Source organism: Cervus canadensis, chromosome 8 (assembly GCF_019320065.1).
Source record: "Cervus canadensis isolate Bull #8, Minnesota chromosome 8, ASM1932006v1, whole genome shotgun sequence".
Classification (NCBI taxonomy): Eukaryota; Metazoa; Chordata; class Mammalia; order Artiodactyla; family Cervidae; genus Cervus; species Cervus canadensis.
In genome coordinates, this window is record NC_057393.1 from 29,395,320 (window position 1) to 29,415,309 (window position 19,990).

The 19,990-nt window shown below is 41.0% G+C and overlaps 1 protein-coding gene across 1 annotated transcript in view; it reads right to left on the minus strand.

Annotated features, from left to right (window-relative positions):
- The window catches only part of WNT8B (Wnt family member 8B), a 91,032-nt gene that overhangs the window by 51,547 nt on the left and 19,495 nt on the right, over positions 1-19,990 (minus strand). The window contains exon 2 of the mRNA XM_043475739.1: positions 15,912-16,039. The gene's annotated coding sequence lies outside the window, so the exon portion shown is untranslated. The remainder of the gene's footprint in view (positions 1-15,911; positions 16,040-19,990) is intronic.

A 19,990-nucleotide genomic window follows, 5' to 3' on the forward strand; every position in this document is an offset into this window, starting at 1 on the left:
CGATGATCTTCGGGAGAGCTTTTAAAAAAGACAAATGGCTGGGCTCCTCCCCAAATTTATGAATCAGAGTTTCTTGGGGGTAGAATCTGGGGATCTATATCTTTTTAAAAAGTTCGCTGGTGATTCTGTTGGTCAGAAAGGTTTGGGAAGCATTGGATTAAATGATCCAAAATGAATTACTTGGGCTCGGGGGTAACTTTCCTAATTGGAATGGGTCTGATTTGAGTTGCCAGGCAAGCCCTCTCTGGCAGAAAGTGTCTGCTTTCTTCCTTAGCCAATCTCCCCTCCTAATTTGCTTGTACTTCCCACCCTATATCTTCACTGTCGCCGTCACCCGCTTTCCCACCCACTGGCTGAAAAACGACGTTTAGAACAGCAGCGCCACATTGTGGAAAGAAATAGTATTGCACTACAAAAAGCACGACGCCGTCCTCAAGGGTCATTGGGGCTGCGATGACCATTCTGTCCTGCAGGGAGCACCATTTCCTTACATTTTTAGGTGAGGCAGTCTCCTTACCTGTGTGGGGTGACCTCAGTAAACGTCCTTATAGAAAGGCACGAGGTGGAAGGAACATTGCGCCAAACGGAAAACAAAAATCTCCTCACTGTGAAACTAGAATAAACTGGGATGACTAGGTACACAGGCATGGCCAAGCCTTCTGCTGACGTTAAATGCCAATCTCTGTGACAGTCTTGCTCAGGGAAAGACTAGAGTGGTCCCCGTTTCCCAGTCAATATGTGACTTCATTTAAGACATATCTATCGCAGGTAATACCTGCTGTAAGGTATATCTTGGAAAGATTAATTTTTATATGATAATTCAAGCATAATTAATATATCAGACCTCTTAAATGGTGCTATTTCTCCACAGTGACACATTGGCTATATTGATGGAGCAGGTTGGGGTACATTGTGTTCTGATTATTCACCTTTTGATTGATTCCTACCTGGCTAAGTCTCCCTCCATCTCCGTCTGTCTGTCTATTTCTCATACGCACACTCTCATGTTTCTGATATTTATGGACACATTTTTTCAATGGCCTGATCATCTTTAGTGATCTGGCTAGCAAATTAATACAGCTAGAAAGAAGATGTTAAAAGTGTACTTATTTTGTAACAGTTGCATATTGGTTCCAAAGTTGGGAAGTCACACTGGGCAAGATCTGTCTCTGCATATTTGTGTACGATTTCTTGACAGATGATGGTGTGGCTTTGTTTCTTTGCTTTGCAACTTCAGGCTGCTTGGTTTTCTGAACTCTAGAGTTCAGATCTGGTAGCCGGATCGCAGGGTCTAGTGTCCTGGTTTCCTTGTGGTTTTATTTGCTCTGATATGCTTGCTGTCTCCCTAACCAGACTGAAAGCCCCTTGACTGAAGTTTCCAAGCCTAGATCTCTTCTAGCCTTTAGACATCTGCATTGTTGGACATGCACTGCCTGGCCAACATGAATGTTTAGGCTGACTGAATAATGGGGAGAGGTGTTTTAAGAGAATGAGAGGTGAAGGAGAGCCAGGAAAGAGAAAGGGATGAAAAATAATGTTTCTAAAAGACTGATTTAACTGACCAGTGGAAGGAAGTAGTTTCGGAAAAGGAAAACAGAAGAGCAGGTCTAATCAGAGGCAACATGAAGGGAGGAAATTAGTCTAGTTTTTTTTTTAAAGTGGAAATGTTATTGTGGACAATAACTTCTGAGGAGATATGTGATTCATGCATGAGGAAAATAAGATTTCTTCACTGAATGACGACCAAGATGAATGTTTCAAAAGGTATCGTATGAAAGAAAGTTTTACTTTTGGAATGTGTGAGTTGTAAATTCACCCAGTTGGTGAATGAACACAGCTTTAAAACAACAGGCCAGACTTCAGATTTTTCCTGAATGTTACAATCAAGTATTGAAGACCAAAGCCAATTTGAAATCTGACTTTATTCTTCTATAAGAATCAAGCCAGTGTACATGTCTATTAAGATTTCAAAGAGTTCTGGTTGTGCTTTAGCTCCTTAGATACCATGAATTGAGGAGGAGGACAGTCTTGCCTCAGTCCAACACTCAGCTTCATCAGTGAGGCATGTTTTCCATCTGTCAGTCCTAAGTCTCGGAGTCATGTCTGACTACTTGTGACCCTATGGACTGTAGCCCTTCAGGCTCCTCTGGTCGTGGGATTCTCCAGGCAAGAGTACTGGAGTGGGTTGCCCTGCCCTCCTCCAGGGGATCTTCCCAAGCCTGGAATTGAACCCACGTCTCTTATGTCTCCTGCCCTGGCAGGTGTGTTCTTTACCACTAGTGCCACTGTAGCCTTTCCAACACTCAGCCTCATCAGCGAGGCATGTTTTCCAGAGACCCTTATTTAGCGTATTTTAATGCTTAGAATTTAGAAAGGATTAAGATTTATTGAAGTAAAAGCATATTTGGAAAATAGATGTTTTGTTTCTTATTTTCACTTGCTTTTTAGTTGCACGTATACTTGATAGAATACATCTGGAATGTTGTAAAACAAAACTCAGAACTTTATCACTTTGCTCATATTTTTTTCTTTCTTTCTCTCTTCCTTTCTTTCTTTCGCATGAAGAAGAGAAGGAGTGCATGTTCTTTTTCCTACCCAGGGCCCTGACAAGGTACTCCCTTTTCCTGCCTCTTTAATAAATATGTTCTCATACCCAGCTCTTGCCTCTTTAAATGTCTTCCAGATTTGCCTGTAGTCTCCTGGAAAATGCCCAGCTCTCCTGAGCACCTATCACTTGATATGCCTTCTGTCTACTGAGCTGTCTCTTGGTGTCTGTTCTGTCTCAGGTGCCTATCCTTCAAGTGTCTAACCTATCGTGGGCCTTGGCCCCTTCATTTAAAACACACACACACACACACACGCACAACTCAGAATTGTATCACTTTACTCAATCTGTTTCTTATTTAACCTAAGAAGACTTATATAAGTCCTATAAGTCTTATATAAGCCTGTTTCTTATTTAAATAATTTTTTTTCTGTCTCTGAAGTGATTGTTTTGGTGGTAGTTGTTGTTCAGTTGCTCAGTCGTGTCTGACTCTTTGCAACCCCATGGAATGCAGCACGCCAGGCTTCTCTGTCCATCACGAACTCCTGGAGCTTGCTCAGGCTCATGTCCATTGAGTCAGTGATGCCATCCAACCATCTCATCCTCTGTTGTCCCCTTCTCCTCCTGCCTTCAATCTTTCCCAGCATTAGGGTCTTTTCCAATGAGTCAGCTCTTCCCATCAGGTAGCCAAAGTATTGGAGCTTCAGCTTCAGGATCAGTTCATCCAATGAATATTCAGGGTTGATTTCTTTTAGGATTGACTGGTTTGATCTCCTTGCTGTCCAACGGACTCTCAAGAGTCTACTCCAGCACCCTAGTTGAGAAGGCATCAATTCTTCAGTGCTTAGCCTTTTTTATTGTCCAGTTTTCACATCCATACATGACTACTGGAAAAACCACAGCTTTGACTATACAGACCGTCATCAGCAAAGTAATGTCTCTGCTTTTTAATATGCTGTCTAGGTTTGTCATAACTTTCCTTCCAAGGAGCAACTGTCTTAATTTCATGGTTGCAGTCACCGTCCACAGTGATTTTGAAGTCCAAGAAAATTAAGTCTGTCATTGTTTCCATTGTTTTCCCATCTATTTGCCATGAAGTGTTGGAACTGGATGCCCTGATCTTCATTTTTTGAATGTTGAGTTTAGGCCAGCTTTTTCACTCTCCTCTTTCACCTACAAGAGGCTCTTTAGTTCCTCTTTGCTTTCTGTGGTTAGGATAGTATCATTTGCATACCTGAGGTTATTGATATTTCTTCCAGCAGTCTTGATTCCAGCTTATCCTTCACATGATTTACTCTTCATATAAGTTAAATAAGCAGGGTGATGATGCATAGCCTTGGCATACTCCTTTCCCAATTTGGAACCAGTCCATTGTTCCATGTCCAGTTTTAACTGTTGCTTCTTGACCTGCATACAGATTTCTCAGGGGCAGGCAAGGTGATCTGGTATTCCCATCATTTTAACTTTCCAGTTTGTTGTGATACACACAGTCAAAGGCTTTAGCATAGTAAATGAAGCAGAAGTTTTTCTGGAATTCTCTTGCTTTTTCTATGATCCAGCGGATGTTGGCTATTTGATCTCTGATTCCTCTGCCTTTTCTAAATCCAGCTTGTACATCTGAAAGTTCTCGGTTCGTCTCATGTTGTTTGAAGGAGACATAATCCACTGATTTTAGTGGAATCAGTGTGAAATGGCTGGAATCTGGATCAGTGACTTGGTCATGGTTGTAAAGAAGAATAAATAAGTCTGAAAACTGTAAACTCATGGACTGGAGCATATTGGTTAATTGGGTTTCTGATTAACTATGGGTTATGAGAAGACAGTTTTGTTTGAAATCTCTCTGTATTTCCTCAGTCATTTTGTTGCTTTAATACGTAGTCTAATGAACATAATTAAACCTTGTCCTACTGATTCAGCATCCTGCAATGCCTCAGGATCATTACTCTGAACATAAAATACACTTATACACCATACTGTAGCTTCAGAAGGTAGAGAAGTTTAAGATGGCTCCCAGACATTTCTGTACTTTTGAAAAAGAAATCTCTGTGATCTGTGCATTTCACTGTATGTGAATTTACCCTAATCAAGTAAATGCCTGTTACATATTGTAGAATAATGGATTATTCACTCCAGAAGAGACTCTTGAGATTATGAATATTTAATAGATGAGAAAACTAAGACCCAGAAAACAGCAAGGAAAATGAGTTACAGGACGTCTATGATCAGTGTCTCCTGATTGCAAATCCAGAGGCCCTTTGACTCTGCTATGATGCAGCTTTCAAGTAATCTGGGATTATTGTCGTTTGTCTCCCTTCCCCCATAAAAAGTGGAGTCCCTTCTCAAAATTGGCTGTTGAGGGGTTTTGGTCAAATGAATGTAAGCTCCAGTAAAATGAGCTCCCTAGGGGAGCCTGTTTTGTTCACTGATGTCTTTTCAACACCTAGAACTGTTCTTATCCTTTGGAAGACCCTGAATAAATGTTTGTGAATGAAAGAATGAAATGAAATTGTAATATTTATTTTCTACAAGATAACTTGATTTCAAGTTCATAGGCTACCTCTACCTCTGGGTTAATCTACTCAGCATTCATTAAGACTGATCGTATACAGATTACAGGTTAGAATCATTTGAGCCAAAACTTTGAGTTAATAATTAGAAAAATGAAAGATAAATATTAAATAATTATGGTGAAGCATCATGAACTTTTGTCTCACTTTAACCGTGTATCTCAATTTCAAACCCCATGTGTTTGAAGCTAGGAGCCCAGATGCTAAACTGTAAAAACATTCTTCAGATGGTAAAATGGATCAGCAAAAGAGAAAATATCACAACTCAGCTTTGCAAAGCTGTCTGTTAAATATGAGTTCTACATAATAGTCAAATATCTCTTTGAACAAGGCAAACAAAACCATCAAAGCTAGGGAGAACAGGAAATTCTTGGACACTGTACCCTGTACTTATTTTCAGAGATGCCTTTTGACTCTCAAAATTTGTGAGTATGTTTAAATCATCCCATAAGTGCTTCAGTATTAAGAAATACCTCAGAAACAAACTCAAAAATGAATAAATTGCAAAACCCCTCTATTTAAGGACCAGTTTAAAATTTAACCGTGTAAACATCTAAGGTTATGTGCCTCAGTCAGTTCAGTTCAGTTCCATTGCTCAGTCGTGTCCGACTCTTTGCGACCCCATGAATCACGGCACGCCAGGCCTCCCTGTCCATCACCAACTCCCGGAGTTTACTCAAACTCATGTCCATTGAATCAGTGATGCCATCCAGCCATCTCATCCTCTGTCGTCCCCTTCTCCTCCTGCCCCCAACCCCTCCCAGCATCGGGGTCTTTTCTAATGAGTCAACTCTTCGCATGAGGTGGTCAAAGTACTGGAGTTTCAGCTTCAGCATCAGTCCTTCCAATGAACACCCAGGACTGATCTCCTTTAGGATGGAGTGGTTGGATCTCCTTGCAGTCCAAGGGACTCTCAAGAGTCTTCTCCAACACCACAGTTTAAAAGCATCATTACGTGCATAAACAGGTGGATTTAGACTTGGAGTCTTGATTTCAATAATACAAAATCAGAAGATGTTAACTTATCTACAAAACAAGACCCAGATGTTATCACTTTATATTTCTAAAAATGCTTTTAGATCTCCAGAAGTGTTTTAATTTCTTTTTTCTTGAATCACCACTAAACCATAAGCTCCTCAAAGTTGAGGATCATGTCTAACTCCTGTTTATATTGGCAGTGCTTGGCTCGGTGGTGGAAAATAAAAGGAACTTAAGTTGAATGAATGAATTTTAGGGACAGACTTAAGGGTCTTCTTGGAAATTATAAAGATATGTGGAAACATTAATAGAAAAATGTTTATGGGGTCCAGGAACACTTAACTGGAGTAAAGAGATGGGTAAAGATGAAAGGAAATGCAGACTTATCTTTTTGGACTCCAATCTCCGGTATTTGTGAGCCTGCCTCTAAGCCCCTTAATCCTCATTATCACATATGCCCACTGCAAGAGCTTTGTGGAAAACGTATATATGCAAAAACATCTTTACTGTTACTGAAGTACATTGAAAGGACAGCTTTCTTATAACTTCTAATTTTGCCTGATTTCTGAACTACTGTGCCTATTAGTAAAAAATCTCATACGTGCCATGGAGATATTGCTTTCTGGGTAGAAATTTGACTTTCTGTACTCTCTTCTCTCAGCTTTCTTTTCAAATCAACTTTAACCTGTCCGGAACAAGAAGTTATATGGTAGGAGAGATTACAAGGTGGTGGAAATGGGCGTAGAGAATGCAAGGAAGAAGAGACTCTTTCTGACCTTAAACAAGGAATGTGCAGGTTTTAGGAAGCAAAAGAACTGAAAACAGGCTACCTAGGCAAAGTTGATGGAATGTGCTTCCTCCTTACTGAAGGGCTGTTAGGATCCAGTGTCCTGAGGAAGTTGGTCTGAGACCTTAGGGGTCAGGGCTATTGTGAGGGTCTGGTTTTTTGTTCTTACAGCTTGAAAAGTCATTGTTCATGCCAGCTTTTCCAAAAAGCTGGAAATTTTGGATCAGGAAATTTCAAGATCAGGGCTGAATCTATACTTTATCTTCGCATTTTTCTAGTTAGCAATTGGGCTGAATGTGTAAGCCTCCAGTAGTAAGTGGCACTTTAGGTTAATATTTAATTTATTAACCCTTAGGGAAGGAAGTGTCCGCTTGTATTCTTATTGTTGATTTTAAAGGTTGAAGCAGTTCATACAAATGTTTTTATTTGTTCTTCCCAATGTTGATTTAACAAGATAAGGGGCACAAATGATTATATACAACAAATCAAATTCCTGAACCACAAAAAAAGGTTAGCCAACTATTAATCTCAATTTCTCAACAAAAGGAAGTTTAGTTGTTGTTGTTCAACATTCTTTGCTCTCATCACTGGTTAGCTTCTTTGCAGAGGAGAAACTGAGAAGTTTAGTGAAATGTCCTAAAATTTCTCAGCAGAGCTTTATCTTCTTGCTGCTTGAGTGAGGACCTTAACAAAATCTATTTGTGAGATGTGGTATTCCATCAGCTAAACCCTGGTAATAAATCCTGTGACCTTTTCCCTTGGGCAGAGAATTAGGTCAGGATTCGGGCTGTCCTAATGCTAAATGATGAACTAATCAGAGGGAAGAATCCCTGGGGGAAGGCACAGCAACCCACTCAAGTATTCTTTCCTGGAGAGTTCCCTGGACAGAGGAGCCTGACTACAGGCTACAGTCCATGAGGTTGCAAAAGAATCAGACACGACTGAAGCGACTTAGCACACACAAGGCAAAATGATGAACTAATCAGAATTCTCTATGCTACTCTCCTCCCTCTTACAGGCATGCACCCCAGAGCCGCCTCCTCAGCCCTAGCCTCACCTCTCTGGTATCCCCTCATCTACCTATGAGAGATGGGGCTTAATTACAGTCAAACTCTATTGTCCCTCTCTCTCTCTTTTTTTTTTTAATTCAAGCTCTTCATTTTATCCTCTCTGAAATCTAAACTGATTTTAAAGATGACAGTGAACTAGTCTGATAAATGAGTTTGAATGAGCCACTTACATTTGCTAAATTCATTTTCTTTCCACTTTCACCTTAATTCACTCTGGCTTTTTTACCCACCACTGAATTGACCCTGATTATTGGTTACCTTCCTTGCTTGAGTTCCTAGATGCATTGGACATGTTGACCCCTCCTTCTTTCTTAAAATTCTTCTCTTAAACTTCACACTCCAATTTCTCCTGGTTTTCCTCCTACCTAGAACACTCTGGCCATTTCTCTATCTCCTTTGTCGATTGCTATTCTTCTGCACAATCCTTAAATATTACTTCCTCAGAGCGCTCTCCTAGGATCTCTTTTCTTATTCTAAGCTTCTGGTTTGTGTGCTTAGCCACTCAGTCATGTCCGACTCTTTGCAACTCCATGGACTGCAGCCCACCAGGCTCCTCTGTCCAAGGGGATTCTCCAGGCTAGAATACTGGAATGAGTTGCCATGCCCTCGTCCAGGGGATCTTCCCAACCCAGGGATTGAACCCAGGTCTCCCACATTGCAGGCAGATTCTTTACCATCTGAGCCATCAAGGAAGCCCAAGAATACTGGAGTGGGTAACTTATCTGTTTTCCAGGGGATCTTCCTGACCCAGGAATCATACTGGGGTCTCCTGCATTGCATGTGGATTCTTTACCAGCTGGGCTCACTTCTGGTTTGGCTGTCTCAAATCCTCTATGACTTTGACCATCTTCTCTATGCTCCTGACTCCCACATCTCTCCGGCTCATCTGTCTCTCCCAAGGTTTAGACATGTATTTCCAATTGCTTCCAGGACACTTACCCTGGGATGTTTCACAGGAACCTGCAACTCAGCATGGTCAAAACTCATTCTCCACATTTCATCTTCTTCCTCCATGCCCTGAACTCGGTGAATGATGCCACCATAAACCCATTTGCTTATAACCCAAAATACAATTTAACCAATAAACAGTTTTTAAATACTGCTGTGTGTCACATACTATGCTAGCACATGAACACAGAAATAAGGTGTTGGATAAGCCTGGCCCCTGTCCTTGGGTTGCTTATAAACCAGAAGGGAATGCAAACATTAAACAATCATACAAATAACCAATTCATCATAATTGTTGTAAGCACTACCAAGGAAAAGATAGGGAAGGAATCATTTTTGAGTCTTTCTCCTTTCCATACCTATCAATTCTATCTATCCTCTCAGTTGTAACTCCCAAGTATCTCTTCAGTTTGTCCTCTTCCCTCTTTTCTGCTGCCACCAATAGCTTTCCTTTGAACTGAAATTGCTTCCTAATAGATTTCCTGTGTCTGCTCCTGTGCCTGTAGTCTATTCACCACACTATATCCACAGTGATCTTTTACAATGCACATCTGCTTGTCACTTTCCTATTTTAAACCCTTCAGTAGAATAAGATTGTTTATTAAAAAAGATAATAAAGTTGATAAATTAATAAATAGAGGTGAAAACATAATCTGGCTTTATTGAGGAAAATTCTAGGAGTGGTTCAGAGAGGAAAAAATATTTGACTTCCCATTATAAACTCATCCTTACCATTCGATCTGCTTTATGTATATGTATTACTTTAATAAAAATGAGTAAGTGGTGACCATTTTGTAATGGATTGAAACATCAACTCACTGTGTTGGCACCAGGAACTAATATCTGTTACAGATCAGTTATCCTTCAAAAACACACAAACTCATAGAAAAAGAGATCAGATTTGTGGTTACCAGAGGTGAGGGGTAGGAGAGGGGGAAACTGATGAGTGTGGTCAAGGGGGACAAATTTCCATTTATAAGATAAACAAGTGCTAGGGATGTGCAACATGAGAAACATAATTGACATTGCTGCTTGTTACATATCAAAGTTGTTAACAGAGTAAATCCTAAGAGTTCTCATCACAAGGTAAAAAATTTTTTTGTGAATTTTCTGTCCACAAGAGATGATAGATGTTCACTAAACTTATTGTGATTATCATTTTGTGATGTTGTTGTTCAGTCGCTCAGTTTTGTCCGACTCTTTGTGACCCTCATGGACTGCAGCACGCCAGGCTTCCCTGTCCATCACCAACTCCCGGAGCTTGCTCAGACTCATGTCCATTGAGTCGGTGATGCCATCCAACCATCTCATCCTCTGCCGTCCCCTTCTCCTCCTGCCTTCAATCTTTCCCAGCATCAGGGTCTTTTCCAGTGAGTCAGCTCTTCCCATCAGGTGGCCAAAGTATTGGAGCTTCAGCTTTAGCATCAGTTCATCCAATGAATATTCAGGGTACAGCATACTGATTTGACTTACATCATTTAGGTAAGTCAAATCAGTATGCTGTACACTTTAAGTGTACACAGTGCTGTAAGTCAACTATATCTCAGCATAACTAGAAGGAAAAAAATAAGGCACTACTGCTCTGTAAAAAAAAGTATTGAAAGTTAGTACACTTGGACCAAGTAGTATACTTGGGCTTCCCTTGTGGCTCAGTTGGTAAAGAATCCACCTGCAATATGGGAGACCTGGGTTCAATCCCTGGGTTTGGAAGATAAGGTGGAGAAAGGAAAGGCTATCCACTCCAGTATTCTGGCCTGGAGAATTCCATGGACTGTATAGTCCATGGCATTGCAAAGAGTCAGACACAACTGGGCGACTTTCACTTTCATACTTGGACCAAGGTGAGAGGAATCTGTGTCCCAAGTCCCAGGTTTTAGGGCCTCTTTGATCCTTCTTTCAATAGGTGGAAGCATCCGTGGGACCAAGAGGCTGTGTCCACCCTGAATCTGTATTCACCTCCTTTTCCGCTAGGTTTTGGGCACTTGGAACCCTAGCACTTCTTGCCCAAGTGGCCTAAAACCCAATTCCAGAGCCTGTGTGGGCCTCTTCCCTGGCCTACCTTCTAAGGGTGGACTGCACCACCTGTGCACGCATCACCACATCCCTGGTGTGGCTGTTTGAAGGGCACAAAACTGGAACTGAAATGTGGGGATTAGAGAGTTAGCCTGGAGGAGCACAAGGACCTCCGAGAGTGGGGAGGCCTGGGGAAGGGTCTAGAGGCTGGAACTTGGGAGCCAGCTCTCGCCACACTTTCTGGTGTGGAACTCTGTGCCATTCGGAAATTCTAAATCCAAATCTAGGCTTTAAAATATGGAGGCATTTATGTGTTGCAGCAGAAGGAAAGATGACACCTCTGTCCTCTTTTAACAGTTTGTCAGGTTTGTTTGTAAATTCTAAATATTTGAACATAATATGTGAGCCTTTGTTTGTTTTCTTGCTTTAGCTCTGCAAATATTAGGGCCAAACCTGTTGAAAATCCTTATGATAGCTTAGGAAAGGGAGGTTTTAAAGCCCTCTGGATATATCTGTTCCTTTAATCATAATATTTAAAACTGCTTGTTAAATATTTCACAAGCCAAGTTGACATGGGTGTAACTCAGCTACTGGAAAACCCAGCCTGGGCCAAGCAGTCACTTCAGAGATCCCAAAGGTCAGGGACTGAAGGTGACACGATCTGGTCAGGCCAGTCCCAGCTCCCCCCAGCATCTCAGGATGAATGTGTGGCTGTCTTAACTCCATTCAGGTTGAATCTAGAGCCAGACATCCTGGAAAGTGAAGTCAAGTAGGCCTTAGAAAGCATCACTACACTTTCTAACACCATACACAAAAATAAACTCAAAATGGATTAAAGATCTAAATGTAAGACCAGAAACTATAAAACTCCTAGAGGAGAACATAGGCAAAACACTCTCCGACATAAATCACAGCAAGATCCTCTATGACCCACCTCCCAGAATATTGGAAATAAAAGCAAACTAAACAAATGGGACCTAATGAAACTTAAAAGCTTTTGCACTACAAAGGAAACTATAAGTAAGGTGAAAAGACAGCCCTCAGATTGGGAGAAAATAATAGCAAATGAAGAAACAGACAAAGGATTAATCTCAAAAATATACAAGCAACTCCTGCAGCTTAATTCCAGAAAAATAAATGACCCAATCAAAAAATGGGCCAAAGAACTAAACAGACATTTCTCCAAAGAAGACATACAGATGGCTAACAAACACATGAAAAGATGCTCAACATCACTCATTATCAGAGAAATGCAAATCAAAACCACAATGAGGTACCATTACACGCCAGTCAGGATGGCTGCTATCCCAAAGTCTACAAGCAATAAATGCCGGAGAGGGTGTGGAGAAAAGGGAAACCTCTTACACTGTTGGTTGGGAATAAACTAGTGACGGCCTATGGAAACAGAATGTGGAATTTCTTAAAAAACTGGAAATAGACTGCCATATGACCCAAGCAATCCCACTCTGGGCATAACATAGGAAACAGATCTGAAAGAGACACGTGCACCCCAATGTTCATCGCAGCACTGTTTATAATAGCCAGGACATGGAACAACCTAGATGCCCATCTAGAGATGAATGGATAGGAAGCTGTGGTACATATACACCATGGAATATTACTCAGCCATTAAAAAGAATTCATTTGAACCAGTCCTAATGAGATGGATGAAACTGGAGCCCCTTATACAGAGTTAAGTAAGCCAGAAAGATAAAGAACATTACAGCATACTAACGCATATATATGGTATTTAGAAAGATGGTAATGATGACCCTATATGCAAAACAGAAAAAGAGACACAGAAATACAGAACAGACTTTTGAACTCTGTGGGAGAAGGCGAGGGTGGGATGTTTCGAGAGAACAGCATGTATATTATCTATAGTGAAACAGATACCAGCCCAGGTGAGATGCATGAGACAAGTGCTCGGGCCTGGTGCACTGGGAAGACCCAGAGGGATCGGGTGGAGAGGGAGGTGGAGGGGGATCGGGATGGGGAACAGTGTAAATCTATGCTTATTCATATCAATGATACCAAAAAATAAATAAATAAATAAACAGTTAGAAAAAAAAAAAAGAAAAGCATCAATACAAACCAAAGCTAGTGGAGGTGATGGAATTCCAGTTGAACTATTTCAAATCCTGAAAGATGATGCTGTGAAAGTGCTGCACTCAATATGCTAGCAAATTTGGAAAACTCAGCAGTGGCCACAGGACTGGAAAAGGTCAGGTTTCATTCCAATCCCTAAGAAAGGCAATGCCAAAGAATGCTCACACTACTGCACAATTGTACTAATCTCACACACTAGTAAAGTAATGCTCAAAATTCTCCAAGCCAGGCTTCAGCAATATGTGAACCGTGAATTTCTGGATGTCCAAGCTGGTTTTAGAAAAGGCAGAGGAACCAGAGATCAAACTGACAACATCCTCTGGATCATAGAAAAAGCAAGAGAATTCCAGAGAAACATCTATTTCTGCTTTATCGACTATGCCAAAGCCTTTGACTGTGTGGATCACAATAAACTGTGGAAAATTCTGAAAGAGAAGGGAATACCAGACCATCTGACCTGTCTCTTGAGAAACGTGTATGCAGGTCAGGAAGCAACAGTTAGAACTGGACATGGAACAACAGACTGGTTCCAAATAGGAAAAGGAGTACATGAAGGTTGTGTATTGTCACCCTGCTTATTTAACTTATATGCAGAGTACATCATGAGAAATGCTGGGCTGGAAGAAGCACAAGCTGGAATCAAGATTGCTGGGAGAAATATCAATAACCTCAGATATGCAGATGACACCACCCTTATGGCAGAAAGTGAAGAGGAGAGTGAAAATTTGGCTTAAAACTCAACATTCAGAAAACTAAGATCATGGCATCTGGTCCCATCACTTCATGGGAAATAGATGGGAAAACAGTGGAAACAGTGTCAGACTTTATTTTGGGGGGCTCTAAAATCACTGCAGATGGTGATTGCACCCATGAAATTAAAAGACGCTTACTGCTTGGAAGGAAAGTTATGACCAACCTAGATAGCATGTTTAAAAGCAGAGACATTACTTTGCCAATAAAGGTCCATCTAGTCAAGGCTATAGTTTTTCCAGTAGTCATGTATGGATGTGAGAGTTGGATGGTGAAGAAAGCTGAGCACTGAAGAGTTGATGCTTTTGAACTGTGGTGTTGGAGAAGACTCTTGAGAGTCCCTTGGACTGCATGGAGATCCAACCAGTCCATCCTAAAGGAGATCAGTCCTGGTTGTTCATTGAAAGGACTGATGTTGAAGCTGAAATTCCAAAACTTTGGCCACCTCATGTGAAGAGTTGACTGATTGGAAAAGACCCTGATGCTGGGAAGGATTGAGGGGAGGAGGAGAAGGGGACTACAGAGGATGAGATGGCTGGATGGCATCACCGACTCGATGGACATGGGTTTGGGTAAACTCTGGGAGTTGGTGATGGACAGGGAGCCCTGGCGTGCTGTGATTCATGGGGTCGCAAAGAGTCGGACATGACTGAGCGACTGAACTGAACTGAACTGCACTGGTTGCGTGTGACTTTCCATATGATTTACCTTGTTATTGTTACCAAATAAAAGAATTCATGTTCACTTTATGGAACGTTCATATTTTCAAACTGGCCCAAGTTTGTAGTTTTGTAAAAAATTGAAACTACTCTGATTCTCTTTCTCTCCTTTCCTTTCTTTCTTCTTGATGACAGGACAAAGTCCCCAAAGAAAGTCCCTCCCCAAAAGAAAGTCATTGTGAATTTCTTTAGTAAACAAGCTTTTCATTGAGAAGAAAACAGACCAACTTATGGACCCAGGGTCCAGGACTGTGACTTTTCATCCTATTTCTAAGAGGGTCCCATCATGTGCTCTTCAGCAAATGCTCTAGCTTCTTCATGCCTCTTTTTCTTCATCTCTAGCTACACAGAACTGAGGTTTCTGTCCTACTGCCCAAAGGAAGTGGCTATCTGCATAAACTGAATAAGGAAAGAAAAGTACAAAATGTCCTGTGAATATGTTTTATTCATGAGCAACAGTATGAAAGCAGAGTACAGTGATGAAAGAACTATTGGTCACAGAGGGTATTTTTTCCCCAGCCACACCCACATACTGACAACGATCTCAGCCACTTGCATTTTCTCTGATTACAAAGAGGTAACAGAAAAAAATCTGGCTGTACCAGAGTCCCACTTCACATAAAGTGGACATTTTTGGAGGCAAGACTCATGAGTAGCAAGACTAAGGGGTAGTCACAAGGACAAAGGTCTCTACCAGTTCCAAAATTCTAGAATTTTAAATTGTTTGAGAGTAGGCATGCTCAGCTGAACAGGAGAACTACTTCCCTTGTCAATGTTAGTGTCAAAATTTTGGCATTGCCTGGTCTGTCTGAGGTTGAATTTGATACTTTATCTTAATCTAGGATTAAGTCAGTTGAACTCACAGACTAAGAAATAGAGGATTAGAAAATTTTATTAGCTTTGTTGGATGAATCCAAAAGGTAGGAAGGTATCCCTTTTACTGGCATCTGAAAAAGGTTGACCAACACCTTTTCTTTTTATTGAATCACTTGCTAAGTTGCCAGACTGAGGGGAAAGGAGTATGGATGTCCAAGCTAAGGATAATTGAAGGTAAGCCCTTCAGTAGTGGACCAGGAACAGGGCTATGAAGGGTATGGTGTCTTTTTCTTCCCAAACAGAGGGTAGAGTGGAATGAATATATGGGACAGTGACAGAGAAGTGCATGTCTCAGAAAATGGAAAGAAGAAATACTGACAGAAGAAGCAGAGGCAACTCCTGCTGATTCCTGCCTGAAGCCATCATTCTGCCCTCTGGCTTCTGCATTCTGGCACCACTGAATGTTAGACCCTATGCCTGACTGCGGAGACTCACCATCCTCTTTATCCCACGCACCATTCTTATAAAGTCCCTGATTGAATATAATGTGAAGAGGTCCACTTTCTTCATACAAGTCTAATAACTGCAGGAAGTATTACATACACTCACCTTCAAGTTTGGAAACATTACTGTAGGTCTTGTGTGCTGGTCCTCCATCACCAGAGTGAGATGAGTGAATTCCTGTGTGTTTCCTCCTGATTTTTGTGGCAGCTAAATCACTGCATCAATAGCTTTTTCTGTGAAATGTTCAAAGAAGAGAAAAACATTACACTTGATTTTGCAAGTATCTTCATGAAAAGAATTTTTTTTTTTCTTAGAATCTCCTATCTAGGACAAAAGGCTAGATGCAAAGGGAATTTCCCTCATGAAGGAAAAGCTAAAGATTCTCACTATGATAGGCAAGTACTTACCTCTTATCTTCCTTCATGAAAGATTATCATTTCCCATTCCTATTCTTTGTAAAGTAAAGCTGTTACTAGATTTTGGCTTCAAACTAAGCTTCCACTGATATGTCCAAGTCACCAGTGTAGCTGAGTTGGCAACAGAGAGTCTATGGGTATGGATATCTTTGGTATCTGCTGTATCTCTTTCCCAACGTAAAATCTGGGAAGGTTGCAGATTGGTCTTTTTAACACAGAGGATTTACAAGCCAATATGGAATATTCTCACCTAAGTTTAAGACTAGAGACCTCTTTAAGAAAATTAGAGATACCAAGGGAATATTTCTTGCAAAGATGGGCTCAATAAATGACAGAAATGGTATGGACTTTACAGAAGCAGAAGATATTAAGAAGAGGTGGCAAGAATACACAGAAGAACTATACAAAAAAGATCTTCATGACCCAGAAAACCATGATGGTGTGATCACTCACCTAGAGCCAGATATCATGAAATGTGAAGTCAAGTGGGCCTTAGGAACATCACTACAAACAAAGCTAGTGGAGGTGATAGAATTCCAGTTGAGCTATTTCAAATCCTGAAAGATGAAGCTATGAAAGTGCTGCACTCAATATGCCAGCAAATTTGGAAAACTCAGCAGTGGCCACAGTACTGGAAAAGGTCAGTTTTCATTCCAGTCCCAAAGAAGGCAATGCCAAAGAATGTTCTAACTACTGCACAATTACAAGCATCTCACATGCTAGCAAAGTAATGCTCAAAATTCTCCCAGCCAGGCTTCAACAGTATGTAAACTGTGAACTTCCAGATGTTCAACCTGGATTTAGAAAAGGCAGAGGAACCAGAGATCAAATTGCCAACATCCGTTGGGTCATCAAAAAAGCAAGAGTTCCAGAAAAAACATCTACTTCTGTTTTATTGACTATGCCAAAGCCTTTGACTGTGTGGATCACAACAAACTGGAAAGTTCTTAAAGTGATGGAAATACCAGACCACCTGACCTTCCTCCTGAGAAATCTGTATGCAGGTTAAGAAGCAACAGTTAGAACAACAGACTGGTTGCAAATTGGGAAAGGAGTATGTCAGGCTGTATATTGTCACTCTGCTTATTTAACTTATATGCAGAGTACATCATGTGAAGTGCCAGGCTGGATGAGGCAAGCCGGAATCAAGATTTCCGGGAGAAGTATCAATAACTACAGATATGCAGATGACACCACCCTTATGGCAGAAAGCAAATAAACTAAAGAGGAACTAAAGAGCCTCGTGATGAAAGTAAAAGAGGAGAGTGAAAAAGTTGGCTTAAAACTCAACATTCAAAAAACTAAGATTATGGCATCTGGTCCCATCTGTTCAGTTCAGTTCAGTCACTCAGTCATGTCCAACTCTTTGTGACCACATGAACTGCAGCACGCCAGGCTTCCTTGTCCATCACCAACTTCAGAGCTTACTCAAACTCATGTCCATTGAGTCAGTGATGCCGTCCAAACATCTCATCCTCTGTAGTCCCCTTCTCCTCCTGCCCTCAATCTTTCCCAGCATCAGGGTCTTTTCAAATGAGTCAGCTCTTCGCATCAGGTGGCCAAAGTATTGGAGTTTCAGCTTCAACATCAGTCCTTCCAATGAACACCCAGGACTGATCTCCTTTAGAATGGACTAGTTGGATCTTGCCGTCTAAGGGACTCTCAAGAGTCTTCTCCAACACCACAGTTCAAAAGCATCAATTCTTCAGTGCTCAACTTTCTTTATAGTCCAACTCTCACATCCATACATGACTACTGGAAAAACCATAGCCTTGACTAGACAGATCTTTGTTGACAAACTAATGTCTCTGCTTTTTAATACACTGTCTAGGTTGGTCATAACTTTCCTTCCAAGCAGTAAGCGTCTTTTAATTTCATGACTGCAATCCCCATCTGCAGTGATTTTGGAGCCCCCCAAAATAAAGTCAGCCACTGTTTCCACTGTTTTATTTCCCATGAAGTGATCGGACTGAATGCCATGATCTTAGTTTTCTGAATGTTGAGTTTTAAACCAGCTTTTTCACTCTCCTCTTTCACTTTCATCAAGAGGCTCTTTAGTTCTTCTTCACTTTCTTCCATAAGGGTGTTGTCATCTGCATATCTGAGGTTATTGATATTTCTCCCAGCAATCTTGATTCCAGCTTGTGCTTCCTCCAACCCAGAGTTTCTCATGATGTACTCTGCATATAAGTTAAATAAGCAGGGTGACAATATACAACCTTCATGTACTCCTTTTCCTATTTGGAACCAGTCTGTTGTTCCATGTCCAGTTCTAACTGTTGCTTCCTGACCTGCATACAGGTTTCTCAAGAGGCAGGTCAGGTGGTCGGGTTTCCCATCTCTTTCAGAATTTTCCACAGTTTATTGTGATCCACACAGTCAAAGGCTTTGGCATAGTTAATAAAGCAGAAATAGATGTTTTCTTGGAACTCTTGCTTTTTCAGTAATTCAGTGGATGTTGGCAATTTGATTTCTTGTTCCTCTGCTTTTTCTAAAACCAACTTGAACATCTGGAAGTTCACAGTCTATGTATTGCTGAAGCCTGGCTTGGAGAATTTTCAGCATTACTTTACTAGCGTGTGAGATGAGTGCAATTGTGCGGTAGTTTGAGCATTCTTTGGCATTGCCTTCTTTGGGACTGGAATGAAAACTGACCTTTTCCAGTCCTGTGGCCACTGCTGAGTTTTCCAAATTTGCTGGCATATTGAGTGCAGCACTTTCACAGCATCGTCTTTCAGGATTTGAAATAGTTCAACTGGAATTCCATCGCCTCCACTAGCTTTGTTCATAGTGATGTTCCTGAGGCCCACTTGACTTCTCATTTCAGGCTATCTGGCCCTAGGTGAGTGATCACACCATCATGATTATCTGGGTCATGAAGATCTTTTTTGCATAGTTCTTCTGTGTATTCTTGCCACCTCTTCTTAATATCTTTTGCTTCTGTAGGTCCATACCATTTCTGTCCTTTATTGAGCCCATCTTTGCATGAAATGTTCCCTTGGTATCTCTAATTTTCTTGAAGAGATCTCTAGTCCTTCCTATTCTATTGTTTTCGTCTATTTCTTTGCACTGATCACTGAGGAAGGCTTTCTTATCTCTCCTTGCTATTCTTTGGAACTCTGCATTCAAATGGGTATATCTTTCCTTTTCTCCTTTGCTTTTTGCTTCTCTTCTTTTCACAGCTATTTGTAAGGCCTCCTCAGACAGCCATTGTGCGTTTTTGCATTTCTTTTTCTTGGGGATGGTCTTGATTCCTGTCTCCTGTAAATGTCACGAACCTCCGTCTGTAGTTCATCAGGCACTATACCTATCAGATCTAGTCCCTTAAATCTATTTCTCACTTCCATTGTATAATCATAAGGGATTTGATTAAGTCATACCTGAATGGTCTAGTGGTTTTCCCCACTTTCTTCAATTAAAGTCTGAATTTGGAAATAAGAAGTTCATGATCTAAAAAAAAAAAAAAAAGAAGTTCATGATCTGAGCCACAGTCAGCTCCTGGTCTTATTTTTGCTGACTGTATAGAGTTTCTCCATCTTTGGCTGCAAAGAATATAATCAAACTGATTTTGGTGTTGGCCATCTGGTGATGTCCATGTGTAGAGTCTTCTCTTGTGTTGTTGGGAGAGGGTGTTTGCTATGACCAGTGCATTCTCTTGGCAAAACTGTATTAGCCTTTGCCCTGCTTCATTCCTTACTCCAAGGCCAAATGTGCCTGTCACTCCAGATGTTTCTTGACTTCCTACTTTTGCATTCCAGTCCCCTATAA